Raw genomic sequence first — 26,121 nt, 5'->3', positions numbered from 1 at the left:
AAGATATAAATCTTGTTGTGCTGGTTTATCAAATAAACAAATAAAATAAATAAAAATAAATAAAAAATAAAAAAAGGAGGTCGCTTGTCATTGAGCTTAACATGGAATCGGGCAGCACTCAGTGATAAGAGAGAAGTTCACCAATGTGGTATCACAATGGACTGAATAGTCTACGTGAGCCTGATACATCGGGCTGCCACCTAACCTAACCTAACCTTTTTTTTCTTTGATTTTTGACAAATTTTGACAAAATTTTATTTCTATAGAATTTTGACAAAATTTTATTTCTATAGAAAATTGTATCAAAATTTTATTTCTATAGAAAAATTTTCTTTTTCTATAGAAAATTTCGACAAATTTGTGTTCTATAGAAAATTTTGACAAATTTGTGTTCTATAAAAAATTTTGTCAAAATTTTATTCTTTAGAACAGTTGGTTAAAATTGTATTTCTATAGAAAATTTTTTCAAAATTTTATTTCTGAAGAAAATTTTGTCAAATTTATTTTTAGAATATTTTGTAAATTGTTTTTTTTTGTTTCTATAAAAAATTTTGTCAAATTTGTTTTCTATAAAAAAATTTGTCAAAATTTTATTTCTGAAGAAAATTTGTCAAATTTCTTTTTCTATAGAAAATTTTGTAAATTGTTTTTTTTTTTATAAAAAATTTTGTCAACATTTTATTTCTTTAGAGCATTTTGTCAAAATTTTATGTCTGTATAAAATTTGAAAAAATTATATTTCTATAGAAAAATTTGTCAAATTTTTTTCTATAGAAAAATTTTGTCAAAATTTTAATTCTTTAGAAAATGTCGGGCAAAATGTTATTTCTATAGAAAATATAGAAAATGTTATCAAATTTTTACTTCTTTAGAAAATTTGATGAGGATTAGTTTGCAAAATCTAGCAAATCATCAAGAATTGTACTAAACTACCAAACAGTGAAATTAAGCAGAATGTTCATACACGCAAAAAAAATATTTCTTTCCTCCCAAACGAAATTTTAGACAAAGAAAGTTCGTTTCTCATTTGCTTTTCGTTGAAAGGAAGTGTATTTGGAAGAAAAGTATATACTTTTTGTGATAAACGTTTATTCTTTTCCAGGATGTAAAACCAATTTCATAAAGACTAACTCAAAAAAATTTTAAGTTATATTTATATAGCATAGCTTGCGGCGCCCACGAACCGAATAAACAAAGTTTATTTAACAGAAACAAACGTTTAGTTTGGCACCGTGGAGCAGTGGTTGCTACGTCCGACTTGCATGCCAAGGGTCGTGGGTTCGATCCCTGCTCCGACCAAAGTTGTTTTTTTTTGTATTTTTTTTTTACATATATTCCAGATATGTTCGGAATATTCCGAAAAAAATGTTCAATATTACATTGTAGTATATTAAATTTTGAACTGTAATATGTGTCTTATTAAAGACCTAAAGTCAGAAAAGAACAGTGTTTGATATAAACGAAATGGACTGTGTTGTTGTTTCAAAAATAACATTTTTTATTGAAAAAATAAAAATTTTGTAACAAACGAATTTTTTTGGTGATAAAAGTTTAAAATTTTCGAAGCAATTCAAAAAACTCTAACAAAAGAAAAACGTTTTCCGTACACGTTTCCCAAACGTTTTTTTTTCTTTGCGTGTATAAAGACCCTCACTCCAGATCCTATCTACTATTGACCCTTGCTACCTTTTATTCCGGTCATGCTTAGTGGATGGGGGTTGTCTTAGGGGATAGATCTCAGTCAGTTACATCTCTAAGATTGATGAACTGCTTGACGTAATCGTCTTCGGTAGTTGCCGATTAAGTAGAAAAACGCCGAAGAAAGAAAGAAAATCTAACATACCACAGAGGATGCGTTAGGGTCTTACCCTAGATACCCAAACTTTGCAAAGTCTCAAAAACAAGAGAAATGCTTCCAGCCCAGCCGAAAAAGAAGTCAAGCGACACCATGGCTTCTACGGAGGGCAAAAAAGCGGCAGAAGTTATTTTCTCTGGAAGAAAAGAGTAGAAATCAAAAAGGAAGCCACTCTTAAAAGGGATAAAAACAAAAAAAACTACATGACGCCCTAGTTATAAAAACTGAGGAGTTTGAGCGGAAAATGAACCCAAGGTAGGCTGATGTAGCTGTCCAATCAGTCCGGAAAACAATAAACGGATCTATACTATTGACAAAGTAGCAGGGTGGAAACAAAGAAACTATTATGGACACTCTGCAGTACGAAGCATTAATTTTCTCCAATTTTCTCTAGCTTAATTTTATTGAAATAGTTATTTGAAATATTCTGGAAAGTTTAAAGTTACTTGACAAAAAACAAATTTATTTTTTTCCTTATTTTGTAAAAGGTTCTCCTTTTACAAAAATACTATCCTGTGGAACGAAATTTTAGAGAAACAAAATTCCCGTTTTTAATAAAGGGTTTTCTCTAAGAGCAAATTAACTCGAATTTATGACTTTCGATGCATCGATTGCTTTTAATATTTTTTATTGCTTTTAATGAAAGTTTTTTTAGCGTCAAAAAAAGTTTTTTTTTGTTTGCCTAAAGGAGCAACTTGCTCCTCAGAAATGAAATCTCTTCTTCCTTTGTAATAATTTGTTAAGTGTACTTCCCCAATTTATTTATAGTCTACAGTGACTGTAGAAGAAGAGTTTGTGGTATGACCTTCGATTTGCGTAATATTGTGGCTCACTCTCTGAAAAAATTACAATACGAATGCGAATTTTGCTTAGCATAGAAGACGCATTACTCTGATATAAACTTTTGTTCCTTGCCCAAAAGTCCACAAACTTTTTAATGAAGTCGTTTGTCTTTGTATTTAAGTGAGTCGTCATAAAACTGGGTGGATTCACATGAACGATAATTTTGTTTGACTAAGGCCAACTAGGCTTTAATAATTCTGATTTTTTTTTTTTTCAAAAATTATGAAATATTTTTTGACTGTTTGTATCTTGAGTAGGAAGCAAAAAAGCCTTCAAAAATAGAAGATACTCATACTACTATTTATACTATTTATTTTGAAGATGTTTTTACATAAAACATATTATATTTTTTACTTGTAGTCAAGTCAGAATTTGGAAAATTAAGTTGTCGCTGACACGTTTATAAAGAACTCTAATAGCATATGAAGAAAAAGGCTAAAAAAACTAATAAATTAAAAGTTATTTACCTAGAATCAAGTACACAAAACTCAAATTTAAGAGATAATTGTATTTAAAAGGTGTCCTTACTTCAATTCTCCGCTTCTTTGGCTCGAAATCAATGCCGAACAAATTAGAACGGAAGTGACCCTCTGGCATATGATAAAATATTCATGTAACTCAACTATTGTCACCAAATTTATTTCTTCGTGTACCTTTTATATTAATAACTTCCGTCATATTCCATATTTAGAGTTCCAATAGCCACTATGTACATTCAACATTATTTTGTCTTGCTTTTTGATAAAGCAAATATACTAAAAAAGAAAACAATTATTTATTTAAAAAACGGAAGTAACGAAACGGTAACCTTTTTTTCTATGTAAATGGATACCCCTTTTATTTCCTCAATTTAAAAAATCTCCACCACCATTTATGTAGAAAGTATACATAAAAAAAAATATTCAACTTCAGCCGCCATATGATAATGACGTTTTATGGTTTTTATTTAAAGAAAATAAATAATTTATACCACATCACATGGAAAATTCATGGTTCATCTTCTTTTCTTTGTTAACCATTAAAACATTCATTAGTTATGGGTTTTTATTCGGAAATTCTAAAGTATGAAATTTTCATTTTATCATCAGAATTCAAAAAGCAATTCATTTACAGTCATCCTTTTTAGTTCATTGATGGCAGGAGCCATGTGGCAAAATTCACAGTGGGAGTAATTTTGGTAATTTTTGGAAGTGCTTTGAAAGTTGTGCCTTTAGAACAACCCCTACCAAATTATTTAAAAATTGCCAAAACTCCCCCCACTGTCCCTTTGGCCAAAAGGGCCAAATTCAAATCCTTTCCAAAGGCTGAACAATACAACACACACACAGACAGACTTTGAGAGCGAAATAGAGTGGGAATAATTGAAAATAAAAAGCTGTTGACCACTTGACAGTTTTTGTTAAACATTTTTGCGAATACCCGCCCGAATTGTTTTTCAAAACACCAAGCTTCCTCTGTCGCCATTGACCAACTCTATGCTACTATGTTGATATTTCTGAAGCCTTAACCAGTTGCCTAGGGCTATAGAGCGTTTTAGACATCATTCTATATGGGTGGAGAAGTGAATATCACAATGCCATCTTGTCATTTTCATCATCATCCACATTTGAATTTGGATAAGACCTCGTCAGTTGAATTGCTGCAGGAGAGTGATATGCCCGTGAGGCATTCATAATATTTGATGATTTGACATTTGACAAACCGAACCCAACTGACATGAATGATGAAATGGGTACAGTAGCCCAAATATAACATCCTGATGCCACATGCCACCAAATGGAAGTGCAAAAATTTCGTTTTAAGGCCTGATGAGTAAACAAACAGGAAGGATGGAGGGAGGCAGTGATACCCTAGACAAACGAATAATGTTTGCAAAACTGTTTCTATCAATGATAGAATTTTGGTTATTTTGTCTCATTTTTGAGTATATGTTCGCAACATCCTGAAGAAGACGCGAACGACATATGGTGTGTTTGGTAGATTTTTTACTGTTTGCTAGATTGACAGAATTCTTGATATTTTAGTAGATTTTGCAAAATATTCATCTAAAAGGTACTTTACAAATTTCCCATAGAAATAAAATGATACCGAAAACCATATTGGAAATCCGTAAAGAAGACTTGGTCTTATGCTTGTCTTACATATTAATAATTTGGTTTTTTTCGGTAGATATTTATTGCAAAATAGTTTAGAGAGCAGGTACAAGCATTTATATACTTTGCTCAGAGTTTTCCTTGCGTGAGTGTTGAATTTTACAAGTTTATCAAACGTTATCCCCAAATATTTCATATCATATTTGAAAGGGATGTTAATACTATTTAAAGACAGATATACATTTTTACTTTCTGGGACAACAAAGTTTTTACATTTTCCCGAAGCATTTCTAATGCAAATTGCTTCATTTTTTACGCGTTAATTCTTATTTGACAACATTTACCATAGAAATAAAATGTTGAAAACATTTTGTAAAATAAATAAAATTTTCTATATAAATAAAAATTTGGCAAAATTTGCTATAGAAACAAAATTTTGAAAAAAATTTTCTATTCAAATAAAATTTCGACAAAATTTTCTATAGAAATAAAATTTCGACAAAACTTTCTATAGAACTTTGAAAAAACTTTCTATAGAAATAAAATTTTGACCAAATTTTTATACCCTTCACCACTACTGTGGTACAGGGTATAATAAGTTTGTGCATTTGTATGTAACGCCAAGAAGGAAAAGTCTGAGACCCATCGTTTAGTATACCGATCGTCTTAGAATTAAATTCTGAGTCGATTTAGCGATGTCCGTCTGTCTGTCTGTCTGTCTGTCTGTCTGTCCGTCTGTCTGTCTGTTGATGTATTTTTGTGTGCAAAGTACAGCTCGCAGTTTTAGCCCGATTGTCCTAAACTTTGGTATAGGGTCCTGTTTCGGCTCAAAGACGATCTCTATTGATTTTGGAAAAAATCGGTTCAGATTTAGATATAGCTGCCATATATATTTTTCACCGATCTGGTCATAATTGGCGTGTATATCAACCGATCTTCCTAAAATTCCGTACATCCGAATATTTTATGAGTCTCGAAAAACTTGCAAAATATCAGCCAAATCGGTTCAGATTTAGATATAGCTCCCATATATAGCTTTCGCCCGATTTACACTCATGTGGCCACAGAGGCCAATTTTTTGCTCCGATTTAGTTGAAATTTTGCGCAGGGAGTATAATTAGCATTGTAGCTATGCGTACCAAATTTGGTTGAAATCGGTTCAGATTTAGATATAGCTCCCATATATAGCTTTCGCCCGATTTACACTCATTTGCCCACAGAGGCCAATTTTTTACTCCGATTTAGTTGAAATTTTGCATAGGGAGTACAATTAGCATTGTAGCTATGGGTGCCAAATTTGGTTGAAATCGGTTCAGATTTAGATATAGCTCCCATATATAGCTTTCGCCCGATTTACACTCATATGACCACAGAGGCCAATTTTTAACTCCGATTTAGTTGAAATTTGGTTGACATTTGTTCAGATTTAGATTTAGCTCCCATATATATGTTTTTCTGGTTTCGACAAAAATGGTCAAAATACCAACATTTTCCCTGTTAAATCGTCACTGCTCACTCGAAAAGTTGTAAAAATGACTCTAATTTTCCTAAACTTCTAATACATATATATCGAGCGATAAATCATAAATAAACTTTTGCGAAGTTTCCTTAAAATTGCTTCAGATTTAAATGTTCCCCATATTTTTTTACTAACATTGTGTTCCACCCTAGTGCATTAGCCGACTTAAATTTTGAGTCTATAGATTTTGGAGAAGTCTATCAAATTCTGTCCAGATCGATTGATATTTAAATGTATGTATTTGGGACAAACCTTTATATATAGCCCCCAACACATTTGACGGTTGTGATATGGTATCGGAAATTTAGATCTACAAAGTGGTGCAGGGTATAATATAGTCGGCCCCGCCCGACTTTAGACTTTCCTTACTTGTTTAGTAATAAAATTGACACAAAATTCTATAAAATGAAAACTTTGATAAATTGTCTATAAAAATAAAACTTTAAACAACGTTCTATAGAAATAAAATGTTGACCAAATTTCCTAAAGAAATATTTAATTACAATAATTCCTATAGAAAAAAACTTTGACAAAATTTTCTATACCAATAAAATTGTGACAAAATTTTTGTATAGAAATAAAATTTTGACAAAATTTTCTATACAAATAAAATTTTGACAAAATTTTCCTTAGAAAAAAATTTTGACAAAATTTTCCATAGAAGAATTATTTTGACAAAATTTTCTATAGATATAAAACTTTGACAAAATTTCCTATAGAAATAATCTTTTGTCAAAATTTACTTTAGAAATAAAATTTTGACTAAATTTTCTACAAAGTGAAAAGTTTGCCAAAATTCATATAAAAATAAAATTTTGACAAAATTTTTTTTTTATAGAAATGAAATTTTGAAAAAAATTTTCTATATAAATAAAATGTTCTATAGAAATAAATTTTTGACAAAGCTTTCTATAGAAATAAAATTTTGACAAAATTTTCAATATAAATAAAATTTTGACAACATTTTTCTATATAACTAAAAAAATTTACAAAATGTTTCTATAGAAATAAAATTTTGACAAAACTTTCAATAGAAATAAAATGTTTACTTAATTTTTTATAGAAATAAAAATTTGACAAAGTTTTGCTCTCGAAATAAAATTTTGTCAAAAATTTTCTATAAAAATAAAATTTTAAAAAAATTTCTATAGAAACAAATTTTGACAATATTTCCTATAAAAATAAAATTTTGAAAAAAAATCCTATAGAAATAAAATTTAAAAAAAAAATTGTATAGAAATAAAATGTTGAAATAAAATTTTGACTAAATTTTTTACAAAGTGAAAATTTTGCAAAAATTTCTATAAAAATAAAACTTTTACAAAGCTTTCTGTATAAAATTTTCACAACATTGTTTATAGAAATGAAATTTTGAAAAAAAATTTCTATATAAATAAAATGTTCTGTAGAAATAAATTTTTGACAAAGCTTTCTATAGAAATAAAATTTTGACAAAATTTTCAATATAAATAAAATTTTGACAACATTTTTCTATATAACTAAAAAAATTTGCAAAATGTTTCTATAGAAATAAAATTTTGACAAAACTTTCAATAGAAATAAAATGTTGACTTAATTTTTTATAGAAATAAAAATTTGACAAAGTTTTGCTCTCGAAATAAAATTTTGTCAAAAATTTTCTATAAAAATAAAATTTTAAAAAAATTTCTATAGAAACAAATTTTGACAATATTTCCTATAAAAATAAAATTTTGAAAAAAAAATCCTATAGAAATAAAATTTAAAAAAAAAATTGTATAGAAATAAAATGTTGAAATAAAATTTTGACTAAATTTTTTACAAAGTGAAAATTTTGCAAAAATTCCTATAAAAATAAAACTTTTACAAAGCTTTCTGTATAAAATTTTGACAACATTGTTTATAGAAATAAAATTTTGAAAAAAATTTTCTATATAAATAAAATGTTCTATAGAAATAAATTTTTAACAAAGCTTTCTATAGAAATAAAATTTTGACAAAATTTTCAATATAAATAAAATTTAACAACATTTTTATATATAACTAAAAAATTTTACAAAATGTTTCTATAGAAATAAAATTTTGTCAAAATTTTTCTGAAGAAATAAAATTTTGACAAAACTTTCAATAGAAATAAAATGTTGACTTAATTTTTTATAGAAATAAAAATTTGACAAATTTTGCCTTAGAAATAAAATTTACACAAAATTTTTTTATATAAAAAAAATTTTGAAAAAAACTTCTATACAAACAAATTTTGAAAATATTTCCTATAAAAATAAAAATTTGAAAAAAAAAAATTCCTATGGAAATAAAATTTATATAGAAATTTTGTATAGAAATAAAATGTTGACAACATTTTTCTAAAAAATAAAATTTGACAAAATGTTTCTATCGAAATGAAATTTTCTATAGACATACAATTTTGACAAAGCTGTCTACAGAAATAAAATTTTGACAAAATTTTCTATAGAAATAAAATTTTGACTAAATTTTCTACAAAGTGAAAATTTGGACAAAATTTTCTAAAGAAACAAATTTTTGACGAAATTTTCTATAGAAATACAATTTTGACAAAATTTTCTATAGAATTAAAACTTTGAAAAAACTTTCTATAGAAATAAAATGTTGACAAATTTTGCTTAGAAATAAACTTGACACAAATTTCTATAGAAAGAAAACTTTGATAAATTTTCTATAAAAATAAAACTTTGAAACAACTTTCTATAGAAATAAAATGTTGAGCAAATTTCCTATAGAAATAAATTTTTGACAATAATTTCTGCAGAAATAAAATTGTGATAAAATTTTTGTATAGAGATAAAATTTTGACAAAATTTTCTTTACAAATAAAATTTTGACAAAATCTTCCATAAAAAAACTTATATACAAAATTATCCATAGAAAATTTTTTTGGTAGAATTAAAATTTTGACAAAATTTTCGATAGAAAGAAAATTTTGACAAAACTTTCAATAGAAATAAAATGTTGACTAAATTTTCTCTAGAAATAAAAATTTGACAAAGTTTTGATCTAGAAATAACATTTTAACAAAATTTTTCAATAAAAATAAAATTCTGAAAAAATTTTCTATAGAAAAAATTTTTGCCAATATTTCATACAAAAAAAATTTTTGAAAATAAATCCTATAGAAATGGAATTTTGTAAAGAAATAAAATGTTGACAAAATTTCCTATAGAAATAAAATTATGACTAAATTTTCTACAAAGTGAAAATTTTGACAAAACTTTCTAAAGAAATAAATTTTTGACAAAATTTTCTATAGAAATAAAATTTTTGGCAAAATTTTCTATAGAACCAAAACTTTCTATAGAAATAAAATTTTGCTTAGAAATAAACTTGACACAAATTTCTATAGAAAAAAAACGTTGATAAATTTTCTATAAAAATAAAACTTTGAAACAACTTTCTATAGAAATAAAATGTTGAGCAAATTTCCTATAGAAATAAATTTTTGACACTAAATAAAATTGTGACAAAATTTTTGTAAAAAAAAAATTTTGACAAAATTTTCTATACAAATAAAATTTTGATAAAATTTTCCATAGAAAAAAATTATAGACAAAATTTTCCATAGAAGTAATATTTTGACAAAATTTTATATAGAACTAAAATTTTGACAAAACTTTCTATGAAAATAGAATTTTGTCAAAATTAGTATAGAAATAAAACTTTGACAAAGCTTTCTACAGAACTAAAATTTTGACAAGATTTCCTATAGAAATAAAACTTTGACTAAATTTTCTACAATGTGAAAATTTTGCCAAAATTTCTAAAGAAATAAATTTTTGATGAAATAAAACCTTGACAAATTTTTCTATAGAAATAAACTTTTGACAAAATGTTCTATAGAAATAAATTTTTGACACAATTTTCAAAAGAAATAATACTTTGGCAAAATTTTCAATAGACATAAAATGTTGACAAAAATTTTTTATAGAAATAAAATTTTGATGACATTTTTCTATAGAAATAAAATTTTGACAATATTTTTCTGTAGAAATAAAATTTTGACAACATTTTCTATAAGAGGAAAATTTTTACAAAAATTTCGATAGAAAGAAAATGTTGACTAAATTTTCTATAGAAATAAAATGTTGACTAAATTTTCTAAAGAAATAAAAAATTGATAAAGTTTTTCTCTATAATTAAAATTTTACCAAATTTTTCTATAAAAATAAAATTTTGAATAAATTTTCTATAAAAACAAATTTTGACAAAATTTCCTATAAAAATAAAATTTTGACAAAATATCCTATAGAAATAAAATTTTGACAATTTTTTTAAAATAAAATTTGACAATATTTTTCCATAGAAATGAAATTGTCTATAGACATAAAATTTTGACAAATTTGTTTCTATTGAAATAAAATCTTGACTAAATTGTGACAAAATTTTCAAAAGAAAGAATATTTTGACTACATTTTCTATAGAAATAAAATGTTCACAAAATTTTTCTATTGAAATAAAATTTCGACAAAATTTTAGGTTGCAGAATAAAATTTTGTTTGCAAAATAACATTTTTTGTTTAGATTTTTTTTTGTAATATTTTTAGCTCGAGTGGCAGCCGTGCCGATGATTTGATCTTGCCGTGTCCGTCTGTCTGTGAACACGCGGTAGTATGCAAACCTTTATTTTCAAACAGTAGTAGACATGCCGGAGACATATTTGCCCTTATTTACAAACTTTTTCACTTTTTAATACAGTTATTACAATATAATGTCCTTTAGGACATCCCTACTCATCATTACAGTCACAGACCCATACAATTACAATTGTTGCCTACTAGATTTTAAAGGGGATGGTTTGCAAATCCATATCAACACTTGGTTGATGATAGAATTCGCCAAAAATGGAATTGTTGTGTTTCAATATGCTATGCCACAATAAGGGTTGATTTTCTATTCGTTTTCAAATGTTTTTGTTATTTAGCGAATTTTATTCGCCTGCCTTGGCTATTCACAACGCAATTTTGTGGTTTCAGGAAATGTTTATTTGATTTATAAGTGGATGTAGCAACTGAGGAAACAAATAATGCTGTATTTGTTTCCTTTTTGGGATGAGGTACATTCCCTCGTTTATTGAAATTTGTTTGAAAATTGATTTATAAACGCAAATATTTTAGATATTTGCTTTTGGATACAATTGATAAAATATATCCCTGAAGGGGTTGGAATGGAAATCGACAAATTGTATACAGAAAAAAATTTGTTTTTAATTTTTTGTAGAATTTCATCATAAATTCTAGACCAAAACAAATTCCACAGAAGATTTTCAAAATGAGATTAAACCAGTAAGGAAAGTCTAAAGTCGGGCGGGGCCGACTATATTATACCCTGCACCACTTTGTAGATCTAAATTTTCGATACCATATCACATCCGTCAAATGTGTTGGGGGCTATATATAAAGGTTTGTCCCAAATACATACATTTAAATATCACTCGATCTGGAAGAATTTGATAGACTTCTACAAAATCTATAGACTCAAAATTTAAGTCGGTTAATGCACTAGGGTTGAACACAATGTTAGTAAAAAAATATGGGAAACGTTTAAATCTGAAGCAATTTTAAGGAAACTTCGAAAAAGTTTATTTATGATTTATCGCTCGATATATATGTATTAGAAGTTTAGGAAAATTAGAGTCATTTTTACAACTTTTCGACTAAGCAGTGGCGATTTTACAAGGAAAATGTTGGTATTTTGACCATTTTTGTCGAAATCAGAAAAACATATATATGGGAGCTATATGTAAATCTGAACCGATTTCAACCAAATTTGGCACGCATAGCTACAATGCTAATTCTACTCCCTGTGCAAAATTTCAACTAAATCGGAGTTAAAAATTGGCCTCTGTGGTCATATGAGTGTAAATCGGGCGAAAGCTATATATGGGAGATATATCTAAATCTGAACCGATTTCAACCAAATTTGGCACGCATAGCTACAATGCTAATTCTACACCCTGTGAAAAATTTCAACTAAATCGGAGCAAAAAATTGGCCTCTGTGGTCATATGAGTGTAAATCGGGCGAAAGCTATATATGGGAGATATATCCAAATCTGAACCGATTTCAACCAAATTTGGCACTCATAGTTTCAATGCTAATTCTACTCCCTGTGCAAAATTTCAACTAAATCGGAGTTAAAAATTGGCCTCTGTGGTCATATGAGTGTAAATCGGGCGAAAGCTATATATGGGAGATATATCCAAATCTGAACCGATTTCAACCAAATTTGGCACGCATAGTTACAATGCTAATTCTACTCCCTGTGCAAAATTTCAACCAAATCGGAGTTAAAAATTGGCCTCTTTGGGCAAATGAGTGTAAATCGGGCGAAAGCTATATATGAGAGCTATATCTAAATCTGAACCGATTTGGCTGGTATTTTGCAAGTTTTTCGAGACCCATAAAATATTCGGATGTACGGAATTTGAGGAAGATCGGTTGATATACACGCCAATTATGACCAGATCGGCGAAAAATATATATGGCAGCTATATCTAAATCTGAACCGATTTTTTCCAAAATCAATAGGGATCGTCTTTGAGCCGAAACAGGACCCTATACCAAATTTTAGGACAATCGGACTAAAACTGCGAGCTGTACTTTGCACACAAAAATACATCAACAGACAGACAGACAGACAGACAGACAGACGGACAGACAGACGGACAGACAGACAGACGGACATCGCTAAATCGACTCAGAATTTAATACTAAGCCGATCCGTATACTTAAAGGTTGGTCTATGATTACTCCTTCTTGGCGTTACATACAAATGCACAAACTTATTATACCCTGTACCACAGTAGTGGTGAAGGGTATAAAAATTAAAGTCGACTTTCAATTTTTAATGGAAGCCGCAATCAATCAATTTAAAATCGTCTTTAGGTGTTTACCGAAAATTGAATTATCATTTTTGAAGTACAAAATTCTATTTTTGATTTAATTTCACAGAGAGGTCAATACGATGTCGATCATTATATTCTGAAGATGTGTCTAGGCAATATCTTTCATTAAAAACAGAGCCTATTACTCTTTTTATACCCTTCACCACTACTGTGGTACAGGGTATAATAAGTTTGTGCATTTGTATGTAACGCCAAGAAGGAAAAGTCTGAGACCCATCGTTTAGTATACCGATCGTCTTAGAATTAAATTCTGAGTCGATTTAGCGATGTCCGTCTGTCTGTCTGTCTGTCTGTCTGTCTGTCTGTCTGTCTGTCTGTCTGTCTGTCCGTCTGTCTGTCTGTCTGTTGATGTATTTTTGTGTGCAAAGTACAGCTCGCAGTTTTAGTCCGATTGTCCTAAAATTTGGTATGGGGTCCTGTTTCGGCTCAAAGACGATCCCTATTGATTTTGGAAAAAATCGGTTCAGATTTAGATATAGCTGCCATATATATTTTTCACCGATCTGGTCATAATTGGCGTGTATATCAACCGATCTTCCTCAAATTCCGTACATCTCAATATTTCATGAGTCTCGAAAAACTTGCAAAATATCATCCAAATCGGTTCAGATTTAGATATAGCTCCCATATATAGCTTTCGCCCGATTTACACTCCTTTGTCCACAGAGGCCAATTTTTTGCTCCGATTTAGATGAAATTTTGCACAGGGAGTAGAATTAGCATTATAGCTATGCGTGTCAAATTTGGTGGAAATCGGTTCAGATTTGGATATAGCTCCCATATATAGCTTTCGCCCGATTTACACTCATATGACCACAGAGGCTAATTTTTTGCTCCGATTTAGTTGAAATTTTGCACAGGGAGTAGAATTATCATTGTTGCTATGCGTGCCAAATTTGATTGGAATCGGTTCAGATTTAGATATAGCTCCCATATATAGCTTTCGCCCGATTTACACTCATATGACCACAGAGGCAAATTTTTTGCTCCGATTTAGTTGAAATTTTGCACAGGGAGTAGAATTAGCATTGTTGCTATGCGTGCCAAATTTGGTTGAAATCGGTTCAGATTTAGATGTAGCTCCCATATATATGTTTTTCTGATTTCGACAAAAATTGTCAAAATACCAACATTTTCCTTGTAAAATCGCCACTGCTTAGTCGAATAGTTGAAAAAATGACCCTAATTTTCTTAAACTTCTTATACATATATATCGAGCGATAAATCATAAATAAACTTTTGCGAAATTTCCTTAAAATTGCTTCAGATTTTTATGTTTCCCATATTTATACCCTTCACCACTACTGTGGTACAGGGTATAATAAGTTTGTGCATTTGTATGTAACGCCAAGAAGGAAAAGTCTGAGACCCATCGTTTAGTATACCGATCGTCTTAGAATTAAATTCTGAGTCGATTTAGCGATGTCCGTCTGTCTGTCTGTCTGTCTGTCTGTCTGTCTGTCTGTCTGTCTGTCTGTCTGTCTGTCTGTCTGTCCGTCTGTCTGTCTGTTGATGTATTTTTGTGTGCAAAGTACAGCTCGCAGTTTTAGTCCGATTGTCCTAAAATTTGGTATGGGGTCCTGTTTCGGCTCAAAGACGATCCCTATTGATTTTGGAAAAAATCGGTTCAGATTTAGATATAGCTGCCATATATATTTTTCACCGATCTGGTCATAATTGGCGTGTATATCAACCGATCTTCCTCAAATTCCGTACATCTCAATATTTCATGAGTCTCGAAAAACTTGCAAAATATCATCCAAATCGGTTCAGATTTAGATATAGCTCCCATATATAGCTTTCGCCCGATTTACACTCCTTTGTCCACAGAGGCCAATTTTTTGCTCCGATTTAGATGAAATTTTGCACAGGGAGTAGAATTAGCATTATAGCTATGCGTGTCAAATTTGGTGGAAATCGGTTCAGATTTGGATATAGCTCCCATATATAGCTTTCGCCCGATTTACACTCATATGACCACAGAGGCTAATTTTTTGCTCCGATTTAGTTGAAATTTTGCACAGGGAGTAGAATTAGCATTGTTGCTATGCGTGCCAAATTTGATTGGAATCGGTTCAGATTTAGATATAGCTCCCATATATAGCTTTCGCCCGATTTACACTCATATGACCACAGAGGCAAATTTTTTGCTCCGATTTAGTTGAAATTTTGCACAGGGAGTAGAATTAGCATTGTTGCTATGCGTGCCAAATTTGGTTGAAATCGGTTCAGATTTAGATGTAGCTCCCATATATATGTTTTTCTGATTTCGACAAAAATTGTCAAAATACCAACATTTTCCTTGTAAAATCGCCACTGCTTAGTCGAATAGTTGAAAAAATGACCCTAATTTTCTTAAACTTCTTATACATATATATCGAGCGATAAATCATAAATAAACTTTTGCGAAATTTCCTTAAAATTGCTTCAGATTTTTATGTTTCCCATATTTATACCCTTCACCACTACTGTGGTACAGGGTATAATAAGTTTGTGCATTTGTATGTAACGCCAAGAAGGAAAAGTCTGAGACCCATCGTTTAGTATACCGATCGTCTTAGAATTAAATTCTGAGTCGATTTAGCGATGTCCGTCTGTCTGTCTGTCTGTCTGTCTGTCTGTCCGTCTGTCTGTCTGTCTGTTGATGTATTTTTGTGTGCAAAGTACAGCTCGCAGTTTTAGTCCGATTGTCCTAAAATTTGGTATGGGGTCCTGTTTCGGCTCAAAGACGATCCCTATTGATTTTGGAAAAAATCGGTTCAGATTTAGATATAGCTGCCATATATATTTTTCACCGATCTGGTCATAATTGGCGTGTATATCAACCGATCTTCCTCAAATTCCGTACATCTCAATATTTCATGAGTCTAGAAAAACATGCAAAATATCATCCAAATCGGTTCAGATTTAGATATAGCTCCCATATATAGCTTTCGCCCGATTTACACTCCTTTGTCCACAGAGGCCAATTTTTTGCTCCGATTTAGATGAAATTTTGCACAGGGAGTAGAATTAGCATTATAGCTATGCGTGTCAAATTTGGTGGAAATCGGTTCAGATTTGGATATAGCTCCCATATATAGCTTTCGCCCGATTTACACTCATATGACCACAGAGGCTAATTTTTTGCTCCGATTTAGTTGAAATTTTGCACAGGGAGTAGAATTAGCATTGTTGCTATGCGTGCCAAATTTGATTGGAATCGGTTCAGATTTAGATATAGCTCCCATATATAGCTTTCGCCCGATTTACACTCATATGACCACAGAGGCAAATTTTTTGCTCCGATTTAGTTGAAATTTTGCACAGGGAGTAGAATTAGCATTGTTGCTATGCGTGCCAAATTTGGTTGAAATCGGTTCAGATTTAGATGTAGCTCCCATATATATGTTTTTCTGATTTCGACAAAAATTGTCAAAATACCAACATTTTCCTTGTAAAATCGCCACTGCTTAGTCGAATAGTTGAAAAAATGACCCTAATTTTCTTAAACTTCTTATACATATATATCGAGCGATAAATCATAAATAAACTTTTGCGAAATTTCCTTAAAATTGCTTCAGATTTTTATGTTTCCCATATTTATACCCTTCACCACTACTGTGGTACAGGGTATAATAAGTTTGTGCATTTGTATGTAACGCCAAGAAGGAAAAGTCTGAGACCCATCGTTTAGTATACCGATCGTCTTAGAATTAAATTCTGAGTCGATTTAGCGATGTCCGTCTGTCTGTCTGTCTGTCTGTCTGTCTGTCTGTCTGTCTGTCTGTCTGTCTGTCCGTCTGTCTGTCTGTCTGTTGATGTATTTTTGTGTGCAAAGTACAGCTCGCAGTTTTAGTCCGATTGTCCTAAAATTTGGTATGCGGTCCTGTTTCGGCTCAAAGACGATCCCTATTGATTTTGGAAAAAATCGGTTCAGATTTAGATATAGCTGCCATATATATTTTTCACCGATCTGGTCATAATTGGCGTGTATATCAACCGATCTTCCTCAAATTCCGTACATCTCAATATTTCATGAGTCTCGAAAAACTTGCAAAATATCATCCAAATCGGTTCAGATTTAGATATAGCTCCCATATATAGCTTTCGCCCGATTTACACTCCTTTGTCCACAGAGGCCAATTTTTTGCTCCGATTTAGATGAAATTTTGCACAGGGAGTAGAATTAGCATTATAGCTATGCGTGTCAAATTTGGTGGAAATCGGTTCAGATTTGGATATAGCTCCCATATATAGCTTTCGCCCGATTTACACTCATATGACCACAGAGGCTAATTTTTTGCTCCGATTTAGTTGAAATTTTGCACAGGGAGTAGAATTAGCATTGTTGCTATGCGTGCCAAATTTGATTGGAATCGGTTCAGATTTAGATATAGCTCCCATATATAGCTTTCGCCCGATTTACACTCATATGACCACAGAGGCAAATTTTTTGCTCCGATTTAGTTGAAATTTTGCACAGGGAGTAGAATTAGCATTGTTGCTATGCGTGCCAAATTTGGTTGAAATCGGTTCAGATTTAGATGTAGCTCCCATATATATGTTTTTCTGATTTCGACAAAAATTGTCAAAATACCAACATTTTCCTTGTAAAATCGCCACTGCTTAGTCGAATAGTTGAAAAAATGACCCTAATTTTCTTAAACTTCTTATACATATATATCGAGCGATAAATCATAAATAAACTTTTGCGAAATTTCCTTAAAATTGCTTCAGATTTTTATGTTTCCCATATTTATACCCTTCACCACTACTGTGGTACAGGGTATAATAAGTTTGTGCATTTGTATGTAACGCCAAGAAGGAAAAGTCTGAGACCCATCGTTTAGTATACCGATCGTCTTAGAATTAAATTCTGAGTCGATTTAGCGATGTCCGTCTGTCTGTCTGTCTGTCTGTCTGTCTGTCTGTCTGTCTGTCTGTCTGTCTGTCTGTCTGTCTGTCTGTCTGTCTGTCCGTCTGTCTGTCTGTCTGTTGATGTATTTTTGTGTGCAAAGTACAGCTCGCAGTTTTAGTCCGATTGTCCTAAAATTTGGTATGGGGTCCTGTTTCGGCTCAAAGACGATCCCTATTGATTTTGGAAAAAATCGGTTCAGATTTAGATATAGCTGCCATATATATTTTTCACCGATCTGGTCATAATTGGCGTGTATATCAACCGATCTTCCTCAAATTCCGTACATCTCAATATTTCATGAGTCTCGAAAAACTTGCAAAATATCATCCAAATCGGTTCAGATTTAGATATAGCTCCCATATATAGCTTTCGCCCGATTTACACTCCTTTGTCCACAGAGGCCAATTTTTTGCTCCGATTTAGATGAAATTTTGCACAGGGAGTAGAATTAGCATTATAGCTATGCGTGTCAAATTTGGTGGAAATCGGTTCAGATTTGGATATAGCTCCCATATATAGCTTTCGCCCGATTTACACTCATATGACCACAGAGGCTAATTTTTTGCTCCGATTTAGTTGAAGTTTTGCACAGGGAGTAGAATTAGCATTGTTGCTATGCGTGCCAAATTTGATTGGAATCGGTTCAGATTTAGATATAGCTCCCATATATAGCTTTCGCCCGATTTACACTCATATGACCACAGAGGCAAATTTTTTGCTCCGATTTAGTTGAAATTTTGCACAGGGAGTAGAATTAGCATTGTTGCTATGCGTGCCAAATTTGGTTGAAATCGGTTCAGATTTAGATGTAGCTCCCATATATATGTTTTTCTGATTTCGACAAAAATTGTCAAAATACCAACATTTTCCTTGTAAAATCGCCACTGCTTAGTCGAATAGTTGAAAAAATGACCCTAATTTTCTTAAACTTCTTATACATATATATCGAGCGATAAATCATAAATAAACTTTTGCGAAATTTCCTTAAAATTGCTTCAGATTTTTATGTTTCCCATATTTATACCCTTCACCACTACTGTGGTACAGGGTATAATAAGTTTGTGCATTTGTATGTAACGCCAAGAAGGAAAAGTCTGAGACCCATCGTTTAGTATACCGATCGTCTTAGAATTAAATTCTGAGTCGATTTAGCGATGTCCGTCTGTCTGTCTGTCTGTCTGTCTGTCTGTCTGTCTGTCTGTCTGTCTGTCTGTCTGTCCGTCTGTCTGTCTGTCTGTTGATGTATTTTTGTGTGCAAAGTACAGCTCGCAGTTTTAGTCCGATTGTCCTAAAATTTGGTATGCGGTCCTGTTTCGGCTCAAAGACGATCCCTATTGATTTTGGAAAAAATCGGTTCAGATTTAGATATAGCTGCCATATATATTTTTCACCGATCTGGTCATAATTGGCGTGTATATCAACCGATCTTCCTCAAATTCCGTACATCTCAATATTTCATGAGTCTCGAAAAACTTGCAAAATATCATCCAAATCGGTTCAGATTTAGATATAGCTCCCATATATAGCTTTCGCCCGATTTACACTCCTTTGTCCACAGAGGCCAATTTTTTGCTCCGATTTAGATGAAATTTTGCACAGGGAGTAGAATTAGCATTATAGCTATGCGTGTCAAATTTGGTGGAAATCGGTTCAGATTTGGATATAGCTCCCATATATAGCTTTCGCCCGATTTACACTCATATGACCACAGAGGCTAATTTTTTGCTCCGATTTAGTTGAAATTTTGCACAGGGAGTAGAATTAGCATTGTTGCTATGCGTGCCAAATTTGATTGGAATCGGTTCAGATTTAGATATAGCTCCCATATATAGCTTTCGCCCGATTTACACTCATATGACCACAGAGGCAAATTTTTTGCTCCGATTTAGTTGAAATTTTGCACAGGGAGTAGAATTAGCATTGTTGCTATGCGTGCCAAATTTGGTTGAAATCGGTTCAGATTTAGATGTAGCTCCCATATATATGTTATTCTGATTTCGACAAAAATTGTCAAAATACCAACATTTTCCTTGTAAAATCGCCACTGCTTAGTCGAATAGTTGAAAAAATGACCCTAATTTTCTTAAACTTCTTATACATATATATCGAGCGATAAATCATAAATAAACTTTTGCGAAATTTCCTTAAAATTGCTTCAGATTTTTATGTTTCCCATATTTATACCCTTCACCACTACTGTGGTACAGGGTATAATAAGTTTGTGCATTTGTATGTAACGCCAAGAAGGAAAAGTCTGAGACCCATCGTTTAGTATACCGATCGTCTTAGAATTAAATTCTGAGTCGATTTAGCGATGTCCGTCTGTCTGTCTGTCTGTCTGTCTGTCTGTCTGTCTGTCTGTCTGTCTGTCTGTCTGTCTGTCTGTCTGTCCGTCTGTCTGTCTGTCTGTTGATGTATTTTTGTGTGCAAAGTACAGCTCGCAGTTTTAGTCCGATTGTCCTAAAATTTGGTATGGGGTCCTGTTTCGGCTCAAAGACGATCCCTATTGATTTTGGAAAAAATCGGTTCAGATTTAGATATAGCTGCCATATATATTTTTCACCGATCTGGTCATAATTGGCGTGTATATCAACCGATCTTCCTCAAATTCCGTACATCTCAATATTTCATGAGTCTCGAAAAACTTGCAAAATATCATCCAAATCGGTTCAGATTTAGATATAGCTCCCATATATAGCTTTCGGCCGATTTACACTCCTTTGTCCACAGAGGCCAATTTTTTGCTCCGATTTAGATGAAATTTTGCACAGGGAGTAGAATTAGCATTATAGCTATGCGTGTCAAATTTGGTGGAAATCGGTTCAGATTTGGATATAGCTCCCATATATAGCTTTCGCCCGATTTACACTCATATGACCACAGAGGCTAATTTTTTGCTCCGATTTAGTTGAAGTTTTGCACAGGGAGTAGAATTAGCATTGTTGCTATGCGTGCCAAATTTGATTGGAATCGGTTCAGATTTAGATATAGCTCCCATATATAGCTTTCGCCCGATTTACACTCATATGACCACAGAGGCAAATTTTTTGCTCCGATTTAGTTGAAATTTTGCACAGGGAGTAGAATTAGCATTGTTGCTATGCGTGCCAAATTTGGTTGAAATCGGTTCAGATTTAGATGTAGCTCCCATATATATGTTTTTCTGATTTCGACAAAAATTGTCAAAATACCAACATTTTCCTTGTAAAATCGCCACTGCTTAGTCGAATAGTTGAAAAAATGACCCTAATTTTCTTAAACTTCTTATACATATATATCGAGCGATAAATCATAAATAAACTTTTGCGAAATTTCCTTAAAATTGCTTCAGATTTTTATGTTTCCCATATTTATACCCTTCACCACTACTGTGGTACAGGGTATAATAAGTTTGTGCATTTGTATGTAACGCCAAGAAGGAAAAGTCTGAGACCCATCGTTTAGTATACCGATCGTCTTAGAATTAAATTCTGAGTCGATTTAGCGATGTCCGTCTGTCTGTCTGTCTGTCTGTCTGTCTGTCTGTCTGTCTGTCTGTCTGTCTGTCTGTCTGTCTGTCCGTCTGTCTGTCTGTCTGTTGATGTATTTTTGTGTGCAAAGTACAGCTCGCAGTTTTAGTCCGATTGTCCTAAAATTTGGTATGGGGTCCTGTTTCGGCTCAAAGACGATCCCTATTGATTTTGGAAAAAATCGGTTCAGATTTAGATATAGCTGCCATATATATTTTTCACCGATCTGGTCATAATTGGCGTGTATATCAACCGATCTTCCTCAAATTCCGTACATCTCAATATTTCATGAGTCTCGAAAAACTTGCAAAATATCATCCAAATCGGTTCAGATTTAGATATAGCTCCCATATATAGCTTTCGGCCGATTTACACTCCTTTGTCCACAGAGGCCAATTTTTTGCTCCGATTTAGATGAAATTTTGCACAGGGAGTAGAATTAGCATTATAGCTATGCGTGTCAAATTTGGTGGAAATCGGTTCAGATTTGGATATAGCTCCCATATATAGCTTTCGCCCGATTTACACTCATATGACCACAGAGGCTAATTTTTTGCTCCGATTTAGTTGAAGTTTTGCACAGGGAGTAGAATTAGCATTGTTGCTATGCGTGCCAAATTTGATTGGAATCGGTTCAGATTTAGATATAGCTCCCATATATAGCTTTCGCCCGATTTACACTCATATGACCACAGAGGCAAATTTTTTGCTCCGATTTAGTTGAAATTTTGCACAGGGAGTAGAATTAGCATTGTTGCTATGCGTGCCAAATTTGGTTGAAATCGGTTCAGATTTAGATGTAGCTCCCATATATATGTTTTTCTGATTTCGACAAAAATTGTCAAAATACCAACATTTTCCTTGTAAAATCGCCACTGCTTAGTCGAATAGTTGAAAAAATGACCCTAATTTTCTTAAACTTCTTATACATATATATCGAGCGATAAATCATAAATAAACTTTTGCGAAATTTCCTTAAAATTGCTTCAGATTTTTATGTTTCCCATATTTATACCCTTCACCACTACTGTGGTACAGGGTATAATAAGTTTGTGCATTTGTATGTAACGCCAAGAAGGAAAAGTCTGAGACCCATCGTTTAGTATACCGATCGTCTTAGAATTAAATTCTGAGTCGATTTAGCGATGTCCGTCTGTCTGTCTGTCTGTCTGTCTGTCTGTCTGTCTGTCTGTCTGTCTGTCCGTCTGTCTGTCTGTCTGTTGATGTATTTTTGTGTGCAAAGTACAGCTCGCAGTTTTAGTCCGATTGTCCTAAAATTTGGTATGCGGTCCTGTTTCGGCTCAAAGACGATCCCTATTGATTTTGGAAAAAATCGGTTCAGATTTAGATATAGCTGCCATATATATTTTTCACCGATCTGGTCATAATTGGCGTGTATATCAACCGATCTTCCTCAAATTCCGTACATCTCAATATTTCATGAGTCTCGAAAAACTTGCAAAATATCATCCAAATCGGTTCAGATTTAGATATAGCTCCCATATATAGCTTTCGCCCGATTTACACTCCTTTGTCCACAGAGGCCAATTTTTTGCTCCGATTTAGATGAAATTTTGCACAGGGAGTAGAATTAGCATTATAGCTATGCGTGTCAAATTTGGTGGAAATCGGTTCAGATTTGGATATAGCTCCCATATATAGCTTTCGCCCGATTTACACTCATATGACCACAGAGGCTAATTTTTTGCTCCGATTTAGTTGAAATTTTGCACAGGGAGTAGAATTAGCATTGTTGCTATGCGTGCCAAATTTGATTGGAATCGGTTCAGATTTAGATATAGCTCCCATATATAGCTTTCGCCCGATTTACACTCATATGACCACAGAGGCAAATTTTTTGTTCCGATTTAGTTGAAATTTTGCACAGGGAGTAGAATTAGCATTGTTGCTATGCGTGCCAAATTTGGTTGAAATCGGTTCAGATTTAGATGTAGCTCCCATATATATGTTTTTCTGATTTCGACAAAAATTGTCAAAATACCAACATTTTCCTTGTAAAATCGCCACTGCTTAGTCGAATAGTTGAAAAAATGACCCTAATTTTCTTAAACTTCTTATACATATATATCGAGCGATAAATCATAAATAAACTTTTGCGAAATTTCCTTAAAATTGCTTCAGATTTTTATGTTTCCCATATTTATACCCTTCACCACTACTGTGGTACAGGGTATAATAAGTTTGTGCATTTGTATGTAACGCCAAGAAGGAAAAGTCTGAGACCCATCGTTTAGTATACCGATCGTCTTAGAATTAAATTCTGAGTCGATTTAGCGATGTCCGTCTGTCTGTCTGTCTGTCTGTCTGTCTGTCTGTCTGTCTGTCTGTCTGTCTGTCTGTCTGTCTGTCCGTCTGTCTGTCTGTCTGTTGATGTATTTTTGTGTGCAAAGTACAGCTCGCAGTTTTAGTCCGATTGTCCTAAAATTTGGTATGGGGTCCTGTTTCGGCTCAAAGACGATCCCTATTGATTTTGGAAAAAATCGGTTCAGATTTAGATATAGCTGCCATATATATTTTTCACCGATCTGGTCATAATTGGCGTGTATATCAACCGATCTTCCTCAAATTCCGTACATCTCAATATTTCATGAGTCTCGAAAAACTTGCAAAATATCATCCAAATCGGTTCAGATTTAGATATAGCTCCCATATATAGCTTTCGCCCGATTTACACTCCTTTGTCCACAGAGGCCAATTTTTTGCTCCGATTTAGATGAAATTTTGCACAGGGAGTAGAATTAGCATTATAGCTATGCGTGTCAAATTTGGTGGAAATCGGTTCAGATTTGGATATAGCTCCCATATATAGCTTTCGCCCGATTTACACTCATATGACCACAGAGGCTAATTTTTTGCTCCGATTTAGTTGAAATTTTGCACAGGGAGTAGAATTAGCATTGTTGCTATGCGTGCCAAATTTGATTGGAATCGGTTCAGATTTAGATATAGCTCCCATATATAGCTTTCGCCCGATTTACACTCATATGACCACAGAGGCAAATTTTTTGCTCCGATTTAGTTGAAATTTTGCACAGGGAGTAGAATTAGCATTGTTGCTATGCGTGCCAAATTTGGTTGAAATCGGTTCAGATTTAGATGTAGCTCCCATATATATGTTTTTCTGATTTCGACAAAAATTGTCAAAATACCAACATTTTCCTTGTAAAATCGCCACTGCTTAGTCGAATAGTTGAAAAAATGACCCTAATTTTCTTAAACTTCTTATACATATATATCGAGCGATAAATCATAAATAAACTTTTGCGAAATTTCCTTAAAATTGCTTCAGATTTTTATGTTTCCCATATTTATACCCTTCACCACTACTGTGGTACAGGGTATAATAAGTTTGTGCATTTGTATGTAACGCCAAGAAGGAAAAGTCTGAGACCCATCGTTTAGTATACCGATCGTCTTAGAATTAAATTCTGAGTCGATTTAGCGATGTCCGTCTGTCTGTCTGTCTGTCTGTCTGTCTGTCTGTCTGTCCGTCTGTCTGTCTGTCTGTTGATGTATTTTTGTGTGCAAAGTACAGCTCGCAGTTTTAGTCCGATTGTCCTAAAATTTGGTATGGGGTCCTGTTTCGGCTCAAAGACGATCCCTATTGATTTTGGAAAAAATCGGTTCAGATTTAGATATAGCTGCCATATATATTTTTCACCGATCTGGTCATAATTGGCGTGTATATCAACCGATCTTCCTCAAATTCCGTACATCTCAATATTTCATGAGTCTCGAAAAACTTGCAAAATATCATCCAAATCGGTTCAGATTTAGATATAGCTCCCATATATAGCTTTCGCCCGATTTACACTCCTTTGTCCACAGAGGCCAATTTTTTGCTCCGATTTAGATGAAATTTTGCACAGGGAGTAGAATTAGCATTATAGCTATGCGTGTCAAATTTGGTGGAAATCGGTTCAGATTTGGATATAGCTCCCATATATAGCTTTCGCCCGATTTACACTCATATGACCACAGAGGCTAATTTTTTGCTCCGATTTAGTTGAAATTTTGCACAGGGAGTAGAATTAGCATTGTTGCTATGCGTGCCAAATTTGATTGGAATCGGTTCAGATTTAGATATAGCTCCCATATATAGCTTTCGCCCGATTTACACTCATATGACCACAGAGGCAAATTTTTTGCTCCGATTTAGTTGAAATTTTGCACAGGGAGTAGAATTAGCATTGTTGCTATGCGTGCCAAATTTGGTTGAAATCGGTTCAGATTTAGATGTAGCTCCCATATATATGTTTTTCTGATTTCGACAAAAATTGTCAAAATACCAACATTTTCCTTGTAAAATCGCCACTGCTTAGTCGAATAGTTGAAAAAATGACCCTAATTTTCTTAAACTTCTTATACATATATATCGAGCGATAAATCATAAATAAACTTTTGCGAAATTTCCTTAAAATTGCTTCAGATTTTTATGTTTCCCATATTTATACCCTTCACCACT

At 32.4% G+C, this 26,121-nt stretch overlaps 1 protein-coding gene across 1 annotated transcript in view; it reads left to right on the top strand.

Annotated features, from left to right (window-relative positions):
* Ddr (discoidin domain-containing receptor 2) overlaps positions 1–26,121 on the top strand; it is an 817,465-nt gene that overhangs the window by 711,849 nt on the left and 79,495 nt on the right. The gene's annotated exons all lie outside the window — the stretch shown is intronic.

Source organism: Haematobia irritans, chromosome 2, assembly GCF_050003625.1.
Source record: "Haematobia irritans isolate KBUSLIRL chromosome 2, ASM5000362v1, whole genome shotgun sequence".
Classification (NCBI taxonomy): Eukaryota; Metazoa; Arthropoda; class Insecta; order Diptera; family Muscidae; genus Haematobia; species Haematobia irritans.
This window is presented reverse-complemented; position numbering and strand designations above follow the sequence as displayed.